Below are 24948 nucleotides of genomic sequence, written 5' to 3'. Positions count from 1 at the left end.
ACCTTGTCCTCAAGGTTGGGAACAAAGGTAGGAAAACTTGCCAAGACTTGCTCCTCCCCCTCCCACGTTGCATCCTCATCACTCAAGCCTTTCCACTTGATTAACAGTTCCCACAGCTGTTTGTTACTGACCTGCAATTGTCGTCTTCGAAGAGTCTTCTCAGGCTGCAAATATAGATACTCGTTCTCCCTAAGCGGAGGAAGTTCTCCTGGTGTCGGCAGTGTTGTCCCAATGTACGACTTTAACAAGGAAACATGAAACACCGGATGGATCCTTGAGCCAGCCGGAAGCGCCAAACGATAAGCGACCTCGCCAATCTTCTCTTCCACCATGAACGGGCCAAAGTACTTATGAGAAAGCTTTTGCGAAGTACGCCGGAGAACTGATTGCTGTCGATACGACTTAAGACGAAGGTAAACCCAACTGTCGTTCTCCAACTGCATGTCACGTAGCTTCGCGTCTGAGTGCTGTTTGGTATGGTTGTTTGCAGCATGTAAGTGCTGCATTAAATCAGATAACAACTCCTCCCTACTTGCCAATTGCTCGACAACCTCAGCCAATGTTGAAGAACCAATCTCATATGTCGGAATAGTCGGCAGAGCACGACCGTACAGTGCGTGGAACGGATTTCTTCCCGTAGATGAATGATAAGTCGTGTTGTACAAAAATTATGCCCAAGGTAAAAGAGAACTCCATTGCGTGGGCCGGTTCTGAACAAAACACCAAAGAAACTGCTCAATACACCAGTTAACCACCTCCGTTTGACCGTCATACTGCGGTTGGTACGCCGAAGACATCCGCAACTACGTCTCTGCCAATTTCCAGAATTCTCTCTAAAACAAACTCACAAAGATTAGGTCACCGTGAAAGGACCGACCTTTTTTTATATAAATAATAAATATAATATAATAAATAACTACGACTAGTGGTCCCATACCCACTAGCCACCTAACCACAATCACAACCAACAGCGGAATAACAATACCAATAAATATCCAATAATAACCAATATTATAACATAATCCATATCCAATAACCAATCATCAGAAAAACATGAAACCAGCAACCTAGCAATGTTTCTAATGACCCAACTCTAGCAACCTAGCAATGCTAGACAACATCAAACGGAGTCCCTAGAACATCCTCCTCTTCATTGCCTTGATTCCACGATCACACCTTGCCTTTACCTGCACCACAAACACACATTGCAATGCATGAGTATTTTATAAACACTCAGTAAGGCAATCCTCCCATCTACTGGGCTATACACACAAGCAATAGAGTTATCTCTAACCATCAAACAACAATCAGCAAACAACAAATAACAAACCAGGACTCTGCATCGATCGACACCAACATGCATCGACCGACACCAAATGGAGGTTGCGTCGACCGACGCAAGATCTGCGTCGACCGATGCAAGGTTAACTTGCATCGACCGATGCTCCCAATGCATCGACCGACTCATGCTCGACATAACACGAAAATCCTAGAGTTTACGCGCCGTCCTCGCATCTGCATCGACCGACACACAAAGTGCATCGACCAATGCAATACCGAGCATCGTTTTCCTCCGAAGCTTCTTGCTGGATCTTCATTCCTACAACCACAAAACTCGATCCCAAGCCACAAGAAAGCTTCCTAACATCCATAGCAACAATCTAACAAGTCTAACATCACACAACAAGCAGATTAAAGAATTCTCTAGCTTAGATAAGCCATGGTCCTGCACTTACCTTTGCCAAGACGAATCTGAACCTAAACACAAGAAGAAAACGCCTCTAGGAAGCTCTTACAACGTTCTAAGCCTCAGATCTCCCAAGAAACACCACAAACCTTCAGGAATCGCCCAAAAACGCTCAAGAACTCTCACAAAGCTTTTTCTCTCTTTCTATTTCTCAAAAACGGCCACCACCAAACGAATGAGACAAAAATCGTGTTAAGAGTTTTTCCTTCACCCAAAATGCAGCGTTTGACTTAAGTCAAAACGCAGGAACTTGACCTTGCATCGACCGATGCACACTATGCATCGACCGATGCAACTCCAAAACCGGGATTTCGGTTCACGGATGTTACAATTCTCCCCCACCAATCTAGATTTGTCCTCGAATCTCGAACAACCATCAGCCAAGGACTCCCGTGCAACCGTCTTCATGGCCCGCACTCCTCCGACCGATCTACAGAAGGTCACCTCTAGGCGATAGAGTCACGCTCCAGGCGTTATTTGCTCTCGACTTTTTGGACTTTCCTTTACTCATAGGCCTGAACCTTGAGTTTTTATTGGCTCCTCATCAGACCTAAGTCTGCATGCCAAATGTTGGCTCCTCATCGGGCCTAAACCCGCATGCTATAATATATAAGGAAACGTCCAAAAACTCGTCTCTCGGGTTGCCACCCTAAAGCGCGCCCCCGGATCGTCATCCAAAGTCAATATACCAACCATATTCCCAAGCCACAAAGTCTCTGAATATGGCAGTACTAGGAGAATCTAAGTCCTCTAAGAGCCGCGAGCAAACAATTCTGAACACGTCTGCGTCCTATCCCTATCCAGGTTTCCTTCTCGTGGCTCGCGTAAAACATCTCAATGTCCTACCAACTACATATCCCCTCACTGGAATACCTCATGACCACACAAGGATCATATACATGCCACAAGGACCGCCACCAAGGCCAAACAAAATGTCCTAAAGAGGACCGCCACCAAGGCCAAACAAAATGTCCTAAAGAGGACCGCCACCAAGGCCAAACAAATGTCCTAATCAGGACCGCCACCAAGGCCAAACAAATGTCTTAAAGAGGACCGCCACCAAGGCCAAACAAATGTCCTAAAGAGGACCGCCACCAAGGCCACTCGTCCCGAAGGACCGTCACAAAGACCATCTGTCCCGAAGGACCGTCACAAAGACACTCTGGCTAAACAGACCGCCATAAAGGCCACGCAATTGGCTAAACAGCCCGCCACAAAGGCCACACACGGCTAAACAGCCCGCCACAAAGGCCACACACGGCTAAATAGCCCGCCACAAAGGCCACACGATGTCTAAAAAGACCGCCACACCCGGCACACTTACTCGAAAGTCCGCCACTAAGACCATACACAAGCCCTTCCAAGGCTCTCCACTGCTAAAATAGGCAAATTCTAACTCCCGTAAAACTTTCCATATTTAGCACTTTCCATTTTTGTAAACTTTCCACTTTTGGAAACTCCTATTTCAGGAAACTTTCCTCCAAAAACCCCGCCTCACGGAAACTTTGTACCCCGAGTACCACCTCATCTTGTTACTGAGTCGCACAACCAACCATCCCAAGCGACCGAGTAAACAAGAGAGATGGGCTAGAATACTCCATTCCTGCTCCAGCCACGGATTACAGATGGGACCAGGCTAAACAAGCTCAAGTCGCGGCTTGCTTCTCATACCACTTCTTGAACCTTGCCTTCATCTTCGCCTCAGGCTCCCAAGTCTGCTCCTCAACACCATCACAGTCCCAAAGGACTCTCATCAAAGGAATCTTCTTCTTTCGAAGTTCCTTGATCCTCCTCCCGAGAACCCTCACTGGTCTCGCCTCCACAGTCATGTTAGGCTGATGATCCTCAGGAATCTTAGCCAACACCTGCTCACCCTCACGAAGACACTTCCGCAACATAGACACATGGAAAACCTTATGGAATGCATGCATAACCTCAGGTAACTCCAGTCTATATGCCACTGGTCCAACCCGCTCAATCACTCTGAATGGACCCATATACCTCGGACTCAACTTAGTCTCTGACAATGACCTGTTCGGACCCTGCAATATGGCCATCTTGAGGTACACTCTGTCTCCTACCTGAAACTCAAGGTCTCTCCTCCTCCTATCAGCATAACTCTTCTGCCTATCCTGAGCCTCCTTCTTGTTCATCTTGAGAACCCGAATCTTCTATGAGGTATCCTGAACAAAACTAGCACCAAACATATTCCTCTCCCCCACTTGTGTCCAGCATAACGGTCTCCCATACAAAGCCTCATAAGGAGCCATCTTAATACTCGCCTGATAACTGTTGTTGTAAGCAAACTCTACCAGGTTCAGGTGATCTGCGCAATGGCCACCCCAATCCAACACACACATCCTCAGCAAATCTTCCAGCGTCTGGATCGTCCTCTCAGACTGTCCATTTGTCTGGGGATGATAAGCTGCAATCTGACTATCTCTCTCACATACTTCTTAGCCAAGACCGCTGCTCCATCAGTCTTCTTAATGGCCAGAAAATGTGCTGACTTAGTCAGCCGGTCCACAATGACCCAAATAGTATTAAAGGTCTGTGACACTGGCAATCCTACCACAAAATCCATAGTGATCATATCCCACTTCCATTCAGGAATGAGTAGACTCTTCAGTAAACCGCAAGGAACCTGATGCTCAGCCTTCACTAGCTGACACACATCGCACCTCGAAACCCAACTAGCCACATCCTTCTTCATCCCGACCCAATGATAGTACATCTTGAGATCATGGTACATCTTAGTCGCTCCTGGATGAATAGAAAACCTGCTCGCATGAGCCTCTCTCAGGATCTCCTGTCTCAACTCCTCATCCTTGGGCACACAAACCCGACCATGCACCAAGATAGTACCATTATCTGAGACCTGATACTCTGAAACCACATCCTTAGAGGCATTCACTAGCCCCAAATCCTTCTCCTGAGCCAACCGCACTCTACTCAGAAGATCTGCTCTATCAACTGCTTCCAAACCCAACGGTTCCTGTGAAACAACACACAAGCTCAAAGCACTGATCTCTCCTACCAGAGAATCCATCTCCTGCTCCTGAGCCGAAGCTACCCTCTTCCGACTCAGAGCATGTGCAACCGTGTTAGCCTTACCAGGGTGATAGGCTATCTCCAAATCATAATCCGCCACAAGCTCCATCCACCGCCTCTGTCTCAAATTCAGCTCAGGCTGAGTGAATATATACTTCAGGCTCTTATGATCTGTAAACACTTGTACCTTTGCACCATAAAGATAAGATCTCCAAATCTTCAGGGCAAAAACTACAGCAGCCATCTCCAAATCATGGGTAGGATAGCTGCCCTCATGCTTCCGCAACCGCCGCAAAGCATAGTCAAATACCTTCCCATGCTGCATCAGCACACACCCCAACTCAACTCTAGATGCATCAGTATAAACCACATAGGGTTCTCCCTGCTCAGGCAAAGCCAACACCGGCGTAGTACTCAACATCTCCTTAAGGCTTTCAAAGCCCTCCTCACACTCCTGTAACCACACAAAAGGAACATCGTCAACTTAGTCATAGGGCGTGCTCTACTTGCAAAACCCTGCACAAACCTCCTGTAGTAACCTGCCAACCCAAGGAAACTCCTGATCTCTGTGGCATTCTGCGGTCTAGGCCAATCTCTGATAGCCTGAATCTTCTCCGGATCTACAGAAACCTCCTCTACAGAAACAATGTGACCCAGAAAACCCATCTCACACTGCCAAAAACTACACTTGCTCAACTTGGCAAACAACTTCTGCTCCCGCAGCTTTTCCAGAACTGCCCTCAAATGAACTGTATGCTCCTCAGGACTCTTAGAATAAACCAGGATATCGTCGATGAAAATGATGACAGACACGTCCAGAAAATCCTGAAATAACTGTTCATCAATCTCATAAACGCTGCTGGCGCGTTAGTCAACCCGAAAGGCATCACCACAAACTCATGATGCCCATACCTCGTCCTAAAAGCCGTCTTCCTCACATCTGCCTCATCTATCGGTATCTGATGATAACCCGATGCCAGATCTACCTTGGAGAACCAAGTAGCACCCCTCAACTGATCCAACAACTCATCGATCCTAGGAAGAGGGTACTTGTTCTTCACAGTGACCCGGTTCAAACCCCGATAATCAATGCACAACTTGAAACTCCCATCCTTCTTCTTGACAAACAACACCGGCGCTCCCCACGGTGATACACTAGGACAGATGAATCCCTTACTCAACAAATCCTCTAGCTACTTCTTCAGCTCTGCCATCTCTGTTGGAGCCATCCTGTAAGGAGCCTTGGATAACGGCATCATCCCCGGTTCCAGTTCAATGGTAAAAGGATCCGACCAAGATGGTGGTAATCCCTGCAAAGACTGAAACACATCCTCAAACTCCTCCACTACCAGAATACCGCTAACCGTAGATTTCCCCACTGACTCTGGCATAGATATAGTAACCAAATAAGCCTCACAGTCCTTCTCGATCATCTTCCCAGCCTGAATGGCCGAGATCACGAGGCTCCCCGAAGTCGGTCTAATACCCTGAAACACCAACTTCCCTCCTGGACGTTCAAACTCCACTCTACCCCGATGGCAATCCAAATGCACCCTATGCCGATGCAACCAATCCATCCCGAGAATAACATCATATAACTCCACAGGACTGATAAGCAAATCCGCTGGCCACGACTCTCCTGCGATCTAAATATCAACTCCTCTAGCTCGTCCAATAACTCTCAGGAACTTGCCTCCCGCAACTCTGACAACTCCTGTACGCTCCCCGGAATCCCCTCTGATTCCCGCACACTCTGCACACTCCGGAGTAATGAAGCTATGAGAAGCTCCATAATCAAACATAACATGGGACTTAAACCCGCCCACCAACAAGGTCCCTACACAAATCTCATGTATTGAGAACCTAACACTTTATCACAGGAAAAACATAAAATCTGAACCTACTAGAAATTCACAAAGCTTAAGTACCAGAAATTATACTTGTGATCACCCCGGCACTGGTTCCACCAGTCTCTGCAGTCGTGTAAACCCGTGGCGCCTACTCAATCCGTGCCACCTGCTGACCTCCAGGCTGCACCTGCTACAACGCTGCCACTGCTGCCGGCTGCAACTTGTGACAAAAAGGCCTAATGTGCCCTATCTCCCTATAATGATAACATACCCGAGGCCCTACCGTCGGAGCACTCCTCTTGGGACAACTATCGTCGGAGCACTCCTCTTGGTTCTCTGTGCAGGCCTACCGCCCCTGCTAGAACCATCCTGCTGCTGAGCCTTACTAGGCTGAATAGCTGGAGCTACCGCCACTGACTGTGCCCGGATATCCTCCTCAATCTCTGCTGCAGTCTCAACCAGCTCTGCACGTGTAGCATAACTCCGCCCTCTACAGTGAACTCTCAAATCATCACGTAGAGCCCTCAAAAACCTCCTGATCTGAGCCTCCTCAGACTCCAAAGCCCGACCCCCATAACAAAGAAGTCGACTGAACTCCAAGTCCAGCTCTCGCACTGACCGTGTCTCCTGAGACAACTGAAGGAACTGCACCTCCAACCGATCCAATGCCTCCCTACGAAAATACTTGCAGTTGAACTCCAAGACGAATTCGGCTGCACTCTCCTAGCAGCCACTGATCTCCACCACAACTCCGCATCACCACTCAAATAGTAGGCCTCTATGTCCACCCAAAACTCCTCAGGACATCTCAGAGTATGGAAGTTATGTTCCACACTCGTCCTCCTCGCATCCGCAACAGTAGGATCTGTACCACCCAAAAACCTCTCAATGAACAGACCCTTCATCTCCTTGAGCATAGACAAATAACGTCCATGTGCTCCCACATCCGCAACCACTGGCTGCCGCTCCTCTGCCACCACTGGTGGCACTACCTGAGCCTGAGTGGGTACCACTGGTGGTAACCGTGCTAACACTTGTGCTAGCATAGCCGCAATGTCAGTACCAGGGACTCCACCCACTGGGACTCCCACACCCGGGATCCTAGCATCACCAGCCACTGGAGCATCAACACCGCCCCTCCCGCCACACTCACGGAATCCCCCGGAACACCCTACGACTCGCCAACACCCTCAGCTGTCACACTCTGGTCTCGGTCTCACTAACCACTGGGACTCTGCCCCTACCACGACCACATCCGCATCCACGACCACGTCCGCGTCCATGACCACGACCAGCCACAGCATCACCTCTAACCATCTGCACTACCATGAACAGAAGGCTAAGCAAACAATTTCTAATAAAACACAGAAACATAAACTCACCATGGAATCACACAGTCGGCTCGAAGAGGATGTTCTAGGACTCCATGCCACAAACAATAGACTAACTCACATAATCAATCAAGACATGCAATCCCAAACATCACAACAGAAACCTAGTGAACCCAAACATAGAACCGTAAGGGCTCTGATACCAAAATGAAAGGACCGACCTTTTTTTTTTTATAAATAATAAATATAATATAATTTAACTAAGACTAGTGGTCTCATATCCACTAGCCACCTAACCACAATCACAACCAACAGCGGAATAACAATACCAATAAATATCCAATAATAACCAATATTATAACATAATCCATATCCCATAACCAATCATCAGAAAGACATGAAACCAACAACCTAGCAATGTTTCTAATGACCCAACTCTAGCAACCTAGCAATGCTAGACAACATCAAAACGAGTCCCTAGAACATCCTCCTCTTCATTGCCTTGATTCCACGATCACACCTTGCCTTTACCTGCACCACAAACACACATTGCAATGCATGAGTATTTTATAAACACACAGTAAGGCAATCCTCCCATCTATTGGGCTATACACACAAGCAATAGAGTCATCTCTAACCATCAAACAACAATCAGCAAACAACAAATAACAAACCAGGACTCTGCATCGACTGACACCAACATGCATCGACCGACACCAAATGGAGGTTTCGTCGACTGACGCAAGATCTGCGTCGACTGACGCAAGATCTGCGTCGACTGACGCAAGATCTGTGTCGACCGATGCAAGGTTAACTTGCATCGACCGATGCTCCCAATGCATTGACCGACTCATGCTCGACATAACACGAAAATCCTAGAGTTTACACGCCGTCCTCGCATCTGCATCGACCGACGCACAAAGTGCATCGACCGATGCAAAGCCAAGCATTGTTTTCCTCCAAAGCTTCTTGCCGGATCTTTGTTCCTACAACCACAAAACTCGATCCCAAGCCACAAGAAAGCTTCCTAACGTCCATAGCAACAATCTATTAAGTCTAACATCACACAACAAGCAGGTTAAAGAGTTCTCTAACTTAGATAAGCCATGGTCCTGCACTTACCTTTGCCAAGACGAATCTGAACCTAAACACAAGAAGAAAACGCCTCTAGGAAGCTCCTACAACGTTCTAAGCCTCAAATCTCCCATGAAACGCCACAAACCTCCAGGAATCTCCCAAAAACGCTCAAGAACTCTCACAAAGTTTTTTCTCTCTTTCTATTTCTCAAACACGGCCACCACCAAACGAATGAGAAAAAAATCATTTTAAGTGTTTTTCCTTCACCCAAAACGCAGCGTTTGACTTAAGTCAATACGAGGGAACTTGTCCTTGCATCGACCGATGCACACTATGCATCGACCGATGCAACTCCATAACCGGAATTTCGGTTCACGGATGTTACACACAGTCACTGTCAATACGGCAAGGCATGCCATGGTGACGGACGATAGTGTCGACAAACTTCGTAGCCACCGTTTTAGCAGTGTACGGGTGTGCCAACGCAACCAGGTGAGCGGATTTGGACAACTGGTCAACCACCACCATGATCGACGTATGACCATTGGAGCGTGGAAGTCCGTCGACGAAATTCATCGAGACGTCCTAACAAATTCGATCCGGTACAAGTAGCGGTTGGAGTAGTCCCGCCAGTGCAAGGGACGACGACTTAGCACGCTGACAGATATCACACTCCGCCACATGTTGCTTCACTGTCCGGTGCATTAACAGCCAATAAAACTGCTGTGCCAATCTCTTATATGTGCGGAGTACACCGGAGTGACCTCCCAAGGGGGTGTCATGGTGCTCCCGTAGTAGTTGAGCAACCAAAGGAGAAGATGGTGGCACCACCACCCAATTTTTGTAACACAACATCCCATTACGCCATGAGTAAGGATTGCCAGGAGCAGAGCTAGCTAACCTTGCAATCTTCTGCATGTAAACATCCTCTTTGGCCAGTTTGCGGATATCATGCTAGAGACTTGTTTGTTGGATAAAAACCCTGTTCAACTTTAGACTACCCGTAACCCGGGAAAACACGTCAGCAGCTAGGTTCGCCTTGCTAGGTTTTTAAGTGATCTCACAGTCGTACCCGACCAGTTTTCCCATCCATTTCTCTTGTTTCAGTGTCAAAATATGTTGCTCCAAAAAGTATCGTAGAATACTCTGGTCGGTTTGTATGATAAAGTGCCGCCCCAAGAGATAGGGCCTCCATGTTCGAATCGCAATAACTATCGCTGGCATCTCCTGCGCGTACATGGACCAAGAACGCTTAGCCACCCCTAAGACTTGACTCATGTAAGCTATTGGTCTATCCACTTGGGACAAAACAACACCAATTCCCTCACCCGATGCATCTGCCTGGATCAAAAATGGCCTCGAGAAATCAGGCAACGCCAACGTAGGTGTCGTGGTCAAGGCTACTTTTAAAGCCGAGAATGCCTCCTCCGCCTCAACACTCCACGCAAAACAACCCTTACGAAGCAAATTTGTGAGAGGACGTGCCACAAGGCCATAATCCTTGACAAAATTACGGTAATACCCCGTCAAGCCAAGGAATCTGCAAAGCTCCGTGATTGTCCTGGGTACTGGCCAATCCAGCATAGCCTGTACCTTAGCTCTATCAACTTTTACACCATCAGCAGAGATAATGTGCCCAAGATATTCCAGTTCCCGTTGACCAAAGTTACACTTTTTAAGCTTTACCGCCAACTGTGACTGCCGGAGAATCAAAAAAATCTGCTCAACATGCTCAAGATGCATCTCCCAAGTAGAACTATAGACAAGAATGTCATAAAAGAATACCAGCACAAAGCGACGAAGAAATGGTCTGAAGACATCGTTCATTAAAGCCTGAAATGTAGATGGAGCATTGCACAGACCGAATGACATCACCATGTATTCGTAATGTCCATTATGCGTACGGAACACCATTTTTGGGATATCCTCCAGGTGAATTCTTAGCTGGTAATACCCTGCAGTAAGATCTAGTTTAGTAAAGAAAACCAAATCATGGAGTTCATCCAACATGTCAGTTGGAATCGGGAATCTGTCCTTGATGGTAACCAAGTTGAGAGCTCGATAATCCGTACAAAACCACCAAGTCCCATCTTTCTTCTTCACAAGTAGGACCGGTGATGAGTACGGACTGGAACTAGTGAGAATAATACCAGCTTGCAACATCTCATTCACTTGCCTCACGATTTCTTCCTTTTGGAAGTGCACGTAGCGATAGGGCCGGACATTCACTGGGTCCGTGCCTTCTGGCAACGGTATACAGTGCTCAATGTTCCTATGGGGAAGAAGTGTCGTTGGGGCACGAAATAAGTCATCATACTCCTGTATGAGAGGCTGCATCTCAGGCAGTATCCCCAGTTATTTCCATACCGCTTGACCAATCTGAATAGCAAACAGAGCCTGAACCTGTCGAGCTTCCTTTTCTACTTCCTACAAAGTAGCCTCCTGTAGACGCGCTTGAACCCCTTGTAAATTACGCATGGACCCTTCCCATTCAAACTCCATAGTCTGTGCAGACCAGTCACACACGATTGGTCCCAAGCTACGAAGCCACTGAACTCCTAGGACCACGTCCAACCCGACAAATGGTAAGACGTACACTGTCATTGTGAAATCAACTTCTCCAAGACGTGCTACTACGACTTCAAAATTCCCTTTGCACTGTAATGTCTTCCCATCCACGACCTTGAACGAAAAAGGCTTCACCGCAGTAATTGCAACTCTCAGGTCGCATGCGGTTCTCTCACTAATGAAATTGTGGGTAGACCCACTATCCACTAGAGCCGTTACTGTCTTGTTACCAATTCGAGCCTGGAGTCGCATTGTTTGTGGTGCACTCCACCCTGTCAATGTATAACTAGTAATCTCATGTTCTCCCTCTTCCTGCTCTTCCCCATTAGTGTCCTCTGCCTCTCCATCTTCTTCACCCTCCATGATGAACACCTGAGGTTGTTTACACTTATGGCAAGGAATATATTTCTCGTCACAACTAAAACATAAGCCTAGACTCCTCTTTTTCTTTAGTTCTTTCCAGCTGAGTTTCTTAGGTGATGGTACCGGCTCCACTTCTCTTGTCGTACTGAACTTGTTGGTTGGTGTACTGGTTCCTGATTGATATATGGTACTGAAGTTTCCTTTCTTTTTCTGGCGTTGCATCTATTCATCTTTGAGACGGGCTAGATTCAATACTTCTTTCAGCGTTTTAGGTCGAAACATCCTTACACTGTCCGCGATCGTTGGGTTCAACCCTCCCACATAAGCTCCGATTAGTGCCTTTTGGGTCCATCCTTCAACTTTGTTCTTCAATCCCTCAAAATCCCGTTGATACTCATAAAGAGTTCCTGTTTGTCGTATTTTCGACAAGGCCTCATCAAAATCTTCACCGTCAGTCAGTCCAAAGCAAACCCATAATTTTTCTTCAAACACAGCCCATGCGATCTGAATTCCATCTTCTCATAGAGCCTTGGCCGTGGCCTGCCACCATTCATTAGCCTCATCTTCGAAGTGATATGCAGCAAACTGAACCTTCTGGTAGACTGGTGTGTTATTGTATTCGAAGTATTGTTTGGTCTTGCTCAACCACGCATTCGGATCTCCTCTTTTGAAGCGAGGGAAATCAAGTTTCACTGTTCGCGCTGGAGCGTTCTTATTGACGTTGTCTCCTTGGGCTAACAGCTGTTGCTTGTCCCTGGTTCGTAGAGTTGATCGTGTAGCACTGTTGTCCCCTTCTCGTCCCGTCGTAAGTGTATCTGCTAAGCGGTTTAATGAATCTTCTAATATCTGGAATCTGTCGTTCATGTCCTGGTTGAGCTTCTGAATATCCTCTCGCAGTTCCGTGACATTAGCTTCCAAGTCTTCGATTTTTTCTTTGTTAGTTCCTGCCATGTTTGACACCACCAGTAGTTATCCAGATCAAACGTTTGACGATAACAGGTTTGCTTTTGACATCACAAGTGGTCAGGATCAAAAGCAGAATGCTAGCTCTGATACCAATTGTTAAGGTCCCAATCAGAATAGTAAAGAACACAAGACACTAAGGTTTTTAATAGGTAGTTATGACTACCTTCTATGGTTATTTTTTTTCTTTTATAGAAGAGACTATAAAGTCCCAAAGAGAAGAGGAGAACACCAGAGGATAATCACCAAAACCAAACGTAATTATCCTACCCTAAAATAAAACCAAAACAAAGAACACCAATATCAAAACCGACTCAATCCACATAGCGAGGATTAGGCCGACGTATGCGTGTGGGCCGCTCACGACGTTCGAGCCCATCATGTCATATCTGTGTTTTTGAACATTGCTTGGATGCTTAGATATGTACATGTTCGTGAATCTGCTTCCCTTTAACATAAAAGTAACAATTACGAGAACCAAAACCGAACAAATCTAGAAGCGAATCACAGCGTAGCCAATTATTAATTTTCAAAACCTCCGTTGTCGAGAACCAAACGAGATATTTGAGTCGGATCCATGGCAGTGTTATTTTTTGTTTGCACGATTCACTTTTTGATTGGTTTCGAGTTTAAATTGAAAACAAAAACAGGTATTTATGATTATATTAGTTTTGACTGGGGTTAAAATATGTATTTATGATCTAAAGAAATGCAGTGAAGTTAAAAAACGATACATACTTTTAAACCAAAAAAAAAAAAAAAATCTTGTAGAACATTAGTACGTATCTATGTACATGTAAAAAAAAAAAAAAAATCTCGGATCAAAATTTATCTGGCCTTTTTAGTTTGGTTCATAGGAACTATGTGATCCACAAATCAAGAATATAGTAGTAAAATTTATAGCCATATTATTATACTTACAATAACAAAAGATGAAAAGAAAGACAATTGTTTTCTCAAAAAATTTCAACCAGTTTTAGCAAGGGTACTGACATTCGCACAAATTAAAATCACCAAGGGAAGTACAAAATCATTAGTACGTATATTTTTGTGCGCAGTTCGCATCACAACATTTCTGAGGACAATTTTGACTGCACATTGTACTAGTTCCACCGCTGCAAACTTTGAGGGGTGAAAGGGGTGGATGGGGTGAATGGGGTGAAAGGGGTGGATGGGGTGAATGGGGTGAAAGGGGTGAAGGGGGTAAAGGTGGCACTCCCTTGTAAGTGCATGTGTCTAAGCTGTTGATGCATGAATCTGCTCTTGTCTGATTCACAACTAGAGCAATATTGTATACCATATTAAATTTGAACATAACAATGAGAATTTTTTTAAGAAAAAATAAATCTTACTTTAGTCTTAATTTTAAAAGAATATGTGACTATTCTCCAGAAAATGTTATTCTTTTTCTTTTCATCATTTTCATGTGAGTGTCACATATGTATGTAATTTCTCTTTTATCTAATGGAATATAACAATTGAAAGTATACAAAATATATAAAGTACCTGCGACGAATATAATAAGCAAGCTAACATGAAATATAAGTGAGGGTGTCCTCTCCATACTTTCACGTCTTCTAGTTTCCTTCTTAGCGTCTTCTGTAAGATAATTGATTAGTTCATCAATTTATAAACAAGCTGAAGATCTTGAACAAAGAAATATATAAATATATATATATATATATATATAATTTGGAGATAAGGATATTAATTTATGGTCCATAATGGGTTACAAAATATTATTGGTTTAAGGGATGGTATGTAAAGACTAAAGAGATAATTAGATTTGAACTAATTAAATGAATACATCACTCCATGAAATCTATACCATTTTAAAATTAATAAAAAATACTATATAGGCTTTTTATTCAAATTTTTTTGCAAGATTTCATTATTATTTTCAATTTTCTTCTTATATTTAAACAGAGGATTAGCACTTTATTAATCATATTTAGAAGAAGAAAATCAAGGATGGCTGTCAAAAAAAAATTAGTTGTCAAAAAAAAAAACACATTCCTTTTTTTTCTAATATATTTAAATATTTGAAGTAAGCAATGGAAATAGATAGATTAAATAAATAAAAATTATCTTACATTCTAAAAGTATAAGATAACAATTAACTTAGCACTGAAAAGCAAATAGTTAAAGTTATATATTTATAATCTATTGTTTTGCAAAATGGAAAAATAAATAAATGATTGAAATTAATTTTTTTCTTTAATTTTTTTTTTATCTTTTTTTGGTTTTATTTTCTATTATTAATGCTTTTACAGCTTCTATTAAAATTTAATTTTAACTGATTTTATTGATAATCAATGTAAAAACTATGACACATAGCAAATTAGCAATTAATATACTCAGTAGACTATATTCCAATGCTGATGTGGCAACCTAGAAAAATTTCCAAAGAATCGTTACCATATTTATAAAAATATTAACACAAGTTTAGTAGGTGTGATAAATAATTCTTGGATTGTTATGAAATAAGTGTGATTATCCATCACAAGTCACATGGCATTACACTTGTCTATGTAATGTTTGAAGTGTTAACATTTGTCACTACATCTCTCCACTTGTCATTACTAAAACTAAAGGGTAGTGACTCATGTGTTTTGTTGTGTCCTATAAATAAGGGGTTGTGTAAGAGTGTAAAAAATATAGTTTTTGTCTTTGATCAAAAGAAAAGGACTTCCCAATCTCTCTCTCTCGTCCCTACATCACTCTCTCTCTCTCTTGATTATTTCTTGTTCATTTCACAAAATATTACAAACACATATAAATGTATTTGTAGTTATAATTCACAACACGTTATCAGCACGATGTCTTTACCGCTGGAGCTTTTACGAGTTGTAGGCGTTGCCTCCTTTATGATCAAATATATAGCTAAATCATATTTTGGACCGATCGTGAGATATATGGTAGGCTCAGCCTCCTTCATGATCAAATAAAAGATTGTCTTTTCCGGATTGATCGTTATATATGGTAGGCTCTGCCTCCTTCACGATTAATAAAAAGCTATGTCTTCTCTGAAAAATTTATTTTATATAACAGGCTCTGCCTCATATACGATCAAATATAAAGCTATATAAGATCCGGATTGATCATTATACATATATAGGCTCTGCCTAATTCATGATCAAATAAAAGGCTTTGTCGTTGCCTCACTAAAATGAAAATGAGGCCTCTTGAATCCTTACATGGGAAGCTATGATTTCTATTTTATTTTTTTATAAATTTTTCCATCTATTTATTTTATTTGCTAAAATGATAAATATATTTTATATGAGATTTAATGAGATGTCTTTAAGATCAAAAATATATTTTTCTTGTGAGAATATATGAAGCATATGTCAATATATTATAGACAGTGCAAAAATAATTGGAAGATCTAGATGAGCTAGTCTCTCGATTTCCAAAGACATCAGATTCATAATTATCGATGTCTAGTGTTGTCCAAAGTCTCAAATAATGTAACAACCTGTCCCGTGGACCCCACTAGCCTCTCTGCTAGCCGCCCCAACGGACCCCAAGCTGGCCCTGCAGGGCATCGATCCTAACCCCTCACTGGGCAATTGGAACTATTCATCCAAATCCACAGTAGGTTATTGGTGCACCAAGCGTTCCTCGAACCCTGGTCCCCACCCTTTAACAACCTTCCCACAGGACAAGCTGTCACCCCCAAAGAAAAGTGGAAGAACCGATCAATTTATGTGAAATCATGAAATTGCCCGGTTTGGTTTAAGTTCACCCGGTTTAGACCAGGTTTTGGGAAACCCTAATTGATATATTTATAATGAAATGGACGCCTCTTCTCTCTATTTGGTCGTGGCTGTTATTCAATACTTGTGTTGAGAGGAAGAAAGAGATATAGAGAGAGGAGAGAGCCTATTGTTGTGTGAAGGAGATTAAAGGAGAAGGAGCAGAATCGTTAGGGTTTGGGAAGAAACAGTTTCGATATATCAAATCGTTGTCAAAGGTAACGAAATTTGGTAGTGTTATTCACAAGCCTTTCATCGTCATTCTCCTTTTTACAGAAGTGGATTTGGTTTTAAACTCGATGAGTTATGTGCAGTTTCGTGAGACATGTTTTCTCAGACGCGAGTTGGAACCATCGGGGATTGTAACTGAGATCGTGGTCTCGTCTGGTTTCTGATCAGCACGAGATTTTGTGGGAAGCTTCGTGACGTCTCGGACTAGCTTTTCACTGGAGGGATTTTATAGTTAACGGTTGGTTTTTATTTTAGGGTTTCGTCTTTAAGACTGTTCTTTTCTAATGTTTCTGTCCAGTTTTGCTATAAGTCGTTTTTGGTTGTGTGGCTTGTTGTAGGGAATTGCTGGGCTGTTTCAGACGTTAGGAGAGTATCAACTGGTTATATTCGTTGTTATAATCAGTTTGATAAGGTGAGTGCGTGACCATGAGCTTATCTAAGCGATTGGGTTGTATAACTTGTTTTGTGTGAAGTTGTGTAGGTGTGATGAATGTGTTATTGGATGTTCTGTTCAATGTCTGGTTTGTTATGTTTTATTTGTGGTTGTACTCTTGATTTGCTTGTGTGTATAGCTCGTAGATGGGAGGATCGTCTCACTGGGTATTTCTGGTAATACTCACGCATCTCATTGTGTTTGTGGTGCAGGTATTGTGTAGTGTGGAATCATGGCGATGAGGAGGAGGATGATCTAGGGTCTCGGTTGTGTGTTGTTGGACTTGGTTATATTGTTTATGTTGGAACCTTGGATAGAGTTATGCTAGGTTGATGGATAGAATGCTTAGGAATGTTATTGCATTGATGATGTGTTGGTTCTGTATATTGGTATGTTTCCGCTGTGCATATTGGTTGTTATCGGTTTAATGAGGAATTGTGGTTTGGGTGGTTTAATTAAGTAGTATGAGATGCTTAATTATGTATTGTACTTATTTAAAAAAAAAACGGGTCCGGTTGTTTTAATTTGGTATCAGAGCCTTTACGGTTCTAGGATGGTTAAGTGGATGGTTAGAGCGGTTAGGAATTTAATTGGGTGAATATTTTCCTGTTGCTTGATACATGTTGTTGTGTGATGGAATTGATTATGAGTAGTTAGTCAATTTGTATGTGGTATGGAGTCCTAGTATCATCCTCTTCGAGCCTTCAATGAGATTCCACTGTAAGTTGTTTTATGTGTTGTTAGTTGTGTAGTGTTTTTAGCTTCTGTACGGGAGGTGCAGTTGGCTATTGACAAGTTGTTGGAAATTGGTGGATCACGCCGGTATCGGGAAATACTGTTGGCGGTGATTTGTGAAAGTGGATGTGTTTGAAAGGGATTTCCAAGAAGTTAAGTTGGAGACTTACTTCGCCTAGAGTGGCTGGAGTGCCACTATTTAACAAGATGAGGTGGTGTTTGGAGTCCGAAATTTTCGTGAAGCGGTGGTGTTGAGAGAAGTTTCCCGAAATAGAATTTACTATAAGTGGAAAGTTTCCAAAAGAGGGAAGTTTTAAAAATGGAAAGTTTTATGGAAGTTAGAATTTGTCAATTTTTAGCGGTGTGTGCCTTGGAGGGGCTTGTGTGGCCTTTGTGGCGGAATTTTGAGTTAGTGTGTGCCCGTGTGTGGCGGTCTTCTGAGACATTGTGTGGCCGATGTGCTTACTGGTGTTGTTGGAGGTCCAGCAGGTTCTGTGAGTGTGGTAACAGGTTTTGCTCAGACCGAGATGACCTTATTACAGATTTAATAAGATGATTAGTTCTTATGAAATTTTGACGAGGGATGGGTTAAGGGATTATGTGATTCTAGGAGTGGGAAGTTTCCATAAATAGAAAGTTTCTAAATATGGAAAGTGTTTAGGGAGATAGAGCTTTGCTGTTTATGGAAAGTGTCGTTGCAAAGGAAAAATAAAAAGTTCCAGAAAAGGGAAGTTTCCATAAATAGAAAGTTCTATGAATAGATAGGACTTGACTATTTTTGGAAAGGGGATGTGGAATGCCTGGAGTGGCGGGAATGTTTAGAGGTTGACCTGAAGAGTGGTCACAGATGAGATGATTGGTTCTCAAAGATTTTTGATTGGTGGTGTTACGGTGCTACGAGATGTGCGGGTTCTAAAAATGAGAAGTTTTATGAATAGTTAAAGCTTGCCTATTTACGGAAAGTGCGATTGCAAATAAATAGAAAGTTCTATGAATAGTTAGAACTTGTCTATTTATGGAAAGGGCGTGTGCAAACACCCAAATGGTTGAGATGTTTTGAGTTGGCCTGAAGAGTGGTCATGGTGGTGGTGATATTCTGGTGAGAGAATATGGTGATTGGTAGTGCATTGCGATGTTTTACGTGAATCACATGAGGTAGTTCCCGTCGGGAGATGCTAATTGACGTTAGGACTTGTTTGCTCACGTGGAGATGATTAGTTCTCCAGAGGAGATGATTAGTTCTCCTGTGGAGATGATTAGTTCTCCTGAGGGGATGATTAGTTCCCCTGGTGCACCGCGGGCTTGGCGGGTTGCGACCCTGAGGGCGGCAGAGGAGATGATTAGTTCTCCTAGGGGATTATTAGTTCCCCGGAGGGGATGAGTAGTTCCCCTGGTACCGAGATCTCGAGGGTGACGATCCGAGAGTGAGACGGTATGGCTCGAGGACGACGGTCTGAGAGTGTAGGCGGTGCAGTTCGAAGGTTGCGACCTAAGAATGTATGAGTGAGAGAGCAAACAATGTCTAGAACGTGGTTATGAGTGTAGTGACTGGATGTAGACCTCGGAGGTCGGGATTGATCTCGTGTTTTGGGTTGTCTTGACTAGTGGGGCCAGGGTTATGTGGACCGTTGGGTCATATGGATGTGCGGGCTGTTGCGACAGTTGCACGGAAAACCTTTACTGACGGTATTCAGTCCGGTCGGGGAATGTGCGGGCCGTAGTGACGGTTGCACGGAGGTCCTTGGTGGAGGGACAATGCTCTCAGATTCAAGGACGAATCTTTTGTTAGAGGGGGAGAATTGTAACGCCCGTGTCCCAAAGAAAAGTGGAAGAACCGATCAATTTATGTGAAATCATGAAATTGCCCGGTTTGGTTTAAGTTCACCCGGTTTAGAGCAGGTTTTGGGAAACCCTAATTGATATATTTATAATGAAATGGATGCCTCTTCTCTCTATTTGGTCGTGGCTGTTATTCAATACTTGTGTTGAGAGGAAGAAAGAGATATAGAGAGAGGAGAGAGCCTATTGTGGTGTGAAGGAGATTAAAGGAGAAGGAGCAGAATCGTTAGGCTTTGGGAAGAAACAGTTTCGATATATCAAATCGTTGTCAAAGGTAACGAAATTTGGTAGTGTTATTCACAAGCCTTTCATCGTCATTCTCCTTTTTACAGAAGTGGATTTGGTTTTAAACTCGATGAGTTATGTGCAGTTTCGTGAGACACATTTTCTCAGACGCGAGTTGGAACCATCGGGAATTGTAACTGAGATCGTGGTCTCGTCTGGTTTCTGATCGGCACGAAATTTTGTGGGAAGCTTCGTGACGTCTCGGACTAGCGTTTCACCGGAGAGATTTTATAGTTAACGGTTGGTTTTTATTTTAGGGTTTCGTCTTTAAGACTGTTCTTTTCTAATGTTTCTGTCCAGTTTTGCTATAAGTCGTTTCTGGTTGTGTGGCTTGTTGTAGGGAATTGCTGGGCTGTTTCAGACGTTAGGAGAGTCTCAACTGGTTATATTCGTTGTTATAATCAGTTTGATAAGGTGAGTGCGTGACCATGAGCTTATCTAAGCGATTGGGTTGTATAACTTGTTTTGTGTGAAGTTGTGTAGGTGTGAGGAATGTGTTATTGGATGTTCTGTTCAATGTCTGGTTTGTTATGTTTTATTTGTGGTTGTACTCTTGATTTGCTTGTGTGTATAGCTCGTAGATGGGAGGATCGTCCCACTGGGTATTTCTGGTAATACTCACGCATCTCATTGTGTTTGTGGTGCAGGTATTGTGTAGTGTGGAATCATGGCGATGAGGAGGAGGATGATCTAGGGTCTCGGTTGTGTGTTGTTGGACTTGGTTATATTGTTTATGTTGGAACCTTGGATAGAGTTATGCTAGGTTGATGGATAGAATGCTTAGGAATGTTATTGCATTGATGATGTGTTGGTTCTGTATATTGGTATGTTTCCGCTGTGCATATTGGTTGTTATCGGTTTAATGAGGAATTGTGGTTTGGGTGGTTTAATTAAGTAGTATGAGATGCTTAATTATGTATTGTACTTATTTTAAAAAAAAACGGGTCCGGTTGTTTTAAATAAACTCATAGAGTTTCAAAGAAATTTTGTCTGCGTAAAATTATTATATTGAGACTATAAATAAATATGGTATCGCATGTTTGACCATATTGGAGACACGCATGTATATATAATTATATCATGCAAAAACAAAGATGGCAAAATGATAATAAATATGAAATTCTCTAATGCTTCAAGCATAGTGTTACCGGTCAAGCCATCCTAGTCAATCAGTGATATTAAAAATCATTGAGAATTTTGTTTAGAGAATGGAAAACTGTTTTAAAAGTATTGCATGCCACTATGAAGTTGTACGCACATGACTTCATTCATATTTCAGGTAACATCTAATTTACGTTAAATTTCTATTTGTTTATATTTATGGAGTCGATGGTTGTATATCTCCTCCTTAATTCTGTGGTAGGCTATGCCTCCCGAATCATATAATGTTGGCTCAATCACCATCCTTTTGGATTAACAAGCTCATTGTATATATATGATGGTTTGATTTCTTTAATAAATCCCCAAATCAAACCCCAAATATAACCGATCTAAAAATAAGATTCGGTCAAAGGTGAATAGACATAAAAGTCATCATCTTGAGAGGGGATAGTACTAATCTCACATCTTATAAGGATCTAAGATAATAGACATAACCAAAATTGGTATGTTATTGATCCTTAAGTGGGATTCAGTACGAGATGAATGAACTGCAAGAGTTATCATCTCGAGGGGGAGAATTAAAGGAATCCCACATCGACAATAAGTCGATAAACTTTGGTGAATTTGACACCCCATAACGATATAACTATGGTGAAGTCATATCCTATAGTTTATCACATATATATGTCGCATGTGATAAAGTGGAACATCTATGATGTTCACTCTTGAAATGAGCTATAATGAATCGTTCATAGCGCAACTCAAAGAGATTGCAAAACGGTTCTTGGTGATTTAATCTCTATGTCAAAACATGGAACATGCAGCTTTTCATGTAGTCAATATTATATATGAGGCCAACATTTTATAAAGAAATATTTCTCCCATGTTATATATTCATGGTTGGAGATTAAATATTTCTCATTTTGAATCTTATGGGTGTGTAATATATATTTTAAAATGCTCCTCCACACCGCATATAAATATCATCCACAGAGGATATAATATAGAGATGCAAGAGATGAGTCTCTGCTCTAATAATGTTAAAGCCATCTTATGAGAGATGTGCCTACTGCAAGATTTGTATATCATCATGTTGGATGATAAAAGTTCCCCTTATTTATGGGAGAATCATTGAATAGTTTTGGATCTTTGAACAAATGAATCTAATGAATATGAACTTGAAAGTTCAAAAGTTCAACAGATCACTATTCAAAACATATATTGCAAATCAAATGCAATAAGCTGGTGGATGAGATTTCATATAATTATTGATCCTCACATAAATGAATATGAACTTGTAGTTCTGAGAAATCTCACATCCCAGCTAAAAATACTCCAATAAAATATGTCTCTGACGGATGACATACTAAATCTATGACACATAAGAAACGTGATAGACTACTTTGGTTCCTAAGATAAATAAAATCGTCGAAAAGAAAAAGGAGCAAATTAAAAAGAGGATTATACTCTCAAAAGAGGAGCAAATGAACTCCTAAAGAGGAGTAGATAGACTCTTAAAGAAGAGCTAATAGACTCCTAGAGAGGAGCACATAAACTCCTAAAGAAGAGCAAGATACTTCTCAAGAGGAGTAAAGAAACCGATTGATATGGTTAATAACGAAATCAGGTACCAGAATAAAATCTTTTATATAATGATTAAAGAGATCTCGATTAACCATGTCATTACGGGAAATATGGAACCAAAGACAAACATGTCGACAATAAAAATGATCTAGCGCGCATTGTGACTAATGAGGATCATAAATCTCCGTTCTGTGAGCGTATAGAGAGATATATTGGCCAATAAAAGAGGTATTCAAGTTTATATTAAACTCTTATGAAAGACGAGTAATTTTTGGACTTGTGGTCCAAGCATCAAAAGGGTATAATGATATATAACAAAATGGTGGGTCGCGCCATGTTTTGTTAAAATACCTTATCAAACAAAATGGATGCTATATGAATGACTTGAAATATGTCTCATGGGATGCTTGAAGAGCTAACCCCGAAAGATATATGATATGATAATTATGTTCTCGAGAACTCGTTGATGATCATCAAACCCTTAAAGGGTTATTTTTGAATAAAAGATCTTGTAAACATCTTTCAAAATAGATGTTATACTAATCATTTCTAAAGGAAGTCAAATATATATATATATATATATATATATATATAGTCATATAAAATCATATATAAATGCTGACGAACATTTATATATTTTATGAATTGTGAATAGCATTTTCTACTAATCTCTTTGCAGCATATAACTCATTTTCTATAAGTAGATTTTGAGATGAGTTAAAGCGTATCTTCTATTGCAAAGGTATGATTAACTTGGACTTACTATCTTTTAGAAGCCCCGAGTTTGGTCTTGTTGTTTTTTTAGATGGAAGATTTATATCAGATGTATATAAAGATATATCGCAAAACAGTGACTTCGGGACGTTTTAGTGATAGACTTCGGTCGTCGTTTATTCAATTCATGCCAAAATAATTGTGCTTCATATGCCATCGAGAATCCATAATGGCTCAGATGACGCTCGAACGTCAACCAATAGTTACCCGCCAAAGATGGGAGCCTCATAACATGTTGGCGAAGAACTTTGCACTGAGGGTTTGATCAGCATCAACTAGTTAATGCTTGTTGAGACTCATTAGCAAGAAGAAACTAAAAGGCAACAACTCTGTTTGAAGACTCTGTTATGTCCCCCAAATCAAAGGAAGCTACACCAAGAGCGACAAAAGAAGACATATTCCTCTCTTACACTCAAGAATTCGAGAAGAATAAAGAAGTCGATAGACAGTCCATCAACTCAAGTAATAATGTAACAGAGTTACTTAAATAATGGAGAGAATATGATGATTCGCGTGGCTGCACTCTTTTTCCCTTATCATGGTTTTTATCCCACTGGGTTTTTCCATGACAAGTTTTTTAACGAGGCAGCAGATAACACGCAAAAGATCGACCTCGACGGAGAATGCCAATGAAGGGAGAGATTGCATCACTATTCGTTGGGAACTATAAAGCATGTTTACAAAGGTGTTTCCTACTTTAACATTCCGAAAGCATACTCAGAGTATTGGAATGGGGCATCTACGAGACCTATGAAGTTTTTTTCGAGGGGGAGTTTACACTACTGTACTCTTTTTCCTTTGTCATGGTTTTTATCCCACTGGGTTTTTCCATGATAAGGTTTTTAATGAGGCAGTGTATAATTCATCGCTGGTGATGGATACTCAAGGGGGAGTGTTATGAAATAAGTGTGATTATCCATCACAAGACACATGGCATTACACTTGTCTATGTAATGTTTGAAGTGTTAACATTTGTTACTACATCTCTCCACTTGTCATTACTAAAACTAAAGGGTAGTGACTCATGTGTTTTGTTGTGTCCTATAAATAAGGGGTTGTGTAAGAGTGTAAAAAATATAGTTTTTGTCTTTGATCAAAAGAAAAGGACTTCCCAATCTCTCTCTCTCGTCCCTACATCACTCTCTCTCTCTCTTGATTATTTCTTGTTCATTTCACAAAATATTACAAACACATATAAATGTATTTATAGTTATAATTCACAACATGGATTAGTTTTTAGTGAAAGTGTATTGAAATA

At 41.9% G+C, this 24948-nt stretch overlaps 1 long non-coding RNA gene across 1 annotated transcript; it reads left to right on the top strand.

The window, feature by feature from the left end:
* Positions 1-20570: 20570 nt before the first annotated feature.
* On the top strand, positions 20571-21035 carry LOC104787064 (uncharacterized). Its single transcript, XR_767771.3, has 2 exons — positions 20571-20645; positions 20879-21035. It is a non-coding gene; the product is annotated as an uncharacterized LOC104787064 (long non-coding RNA).
* The last annotated feature ends 3913 nt before the right edge of the window (positions 21036-24948 follow it).

Source organism: Camelina sativa, chromosome 12 (genome assembly GCF_030686135.1).
Source record: "Camelina sativa cultivar CO46 ecotype springtype chromosome 12, ASM3068613v1".
Classification (NCBI taxonomy): domain Eukaryota; kingdom Viridiplantae; phylum Streptophyta; class Magnoliopsida; order Brassicales; family Brassicaceae; genus Camelina; species Camelina sativa.
The sequence above is the reverse complement of the archived record's forward strand: the minus strand, read 5'-3'. Positions and strand labels throughout refer to the sequence as shown.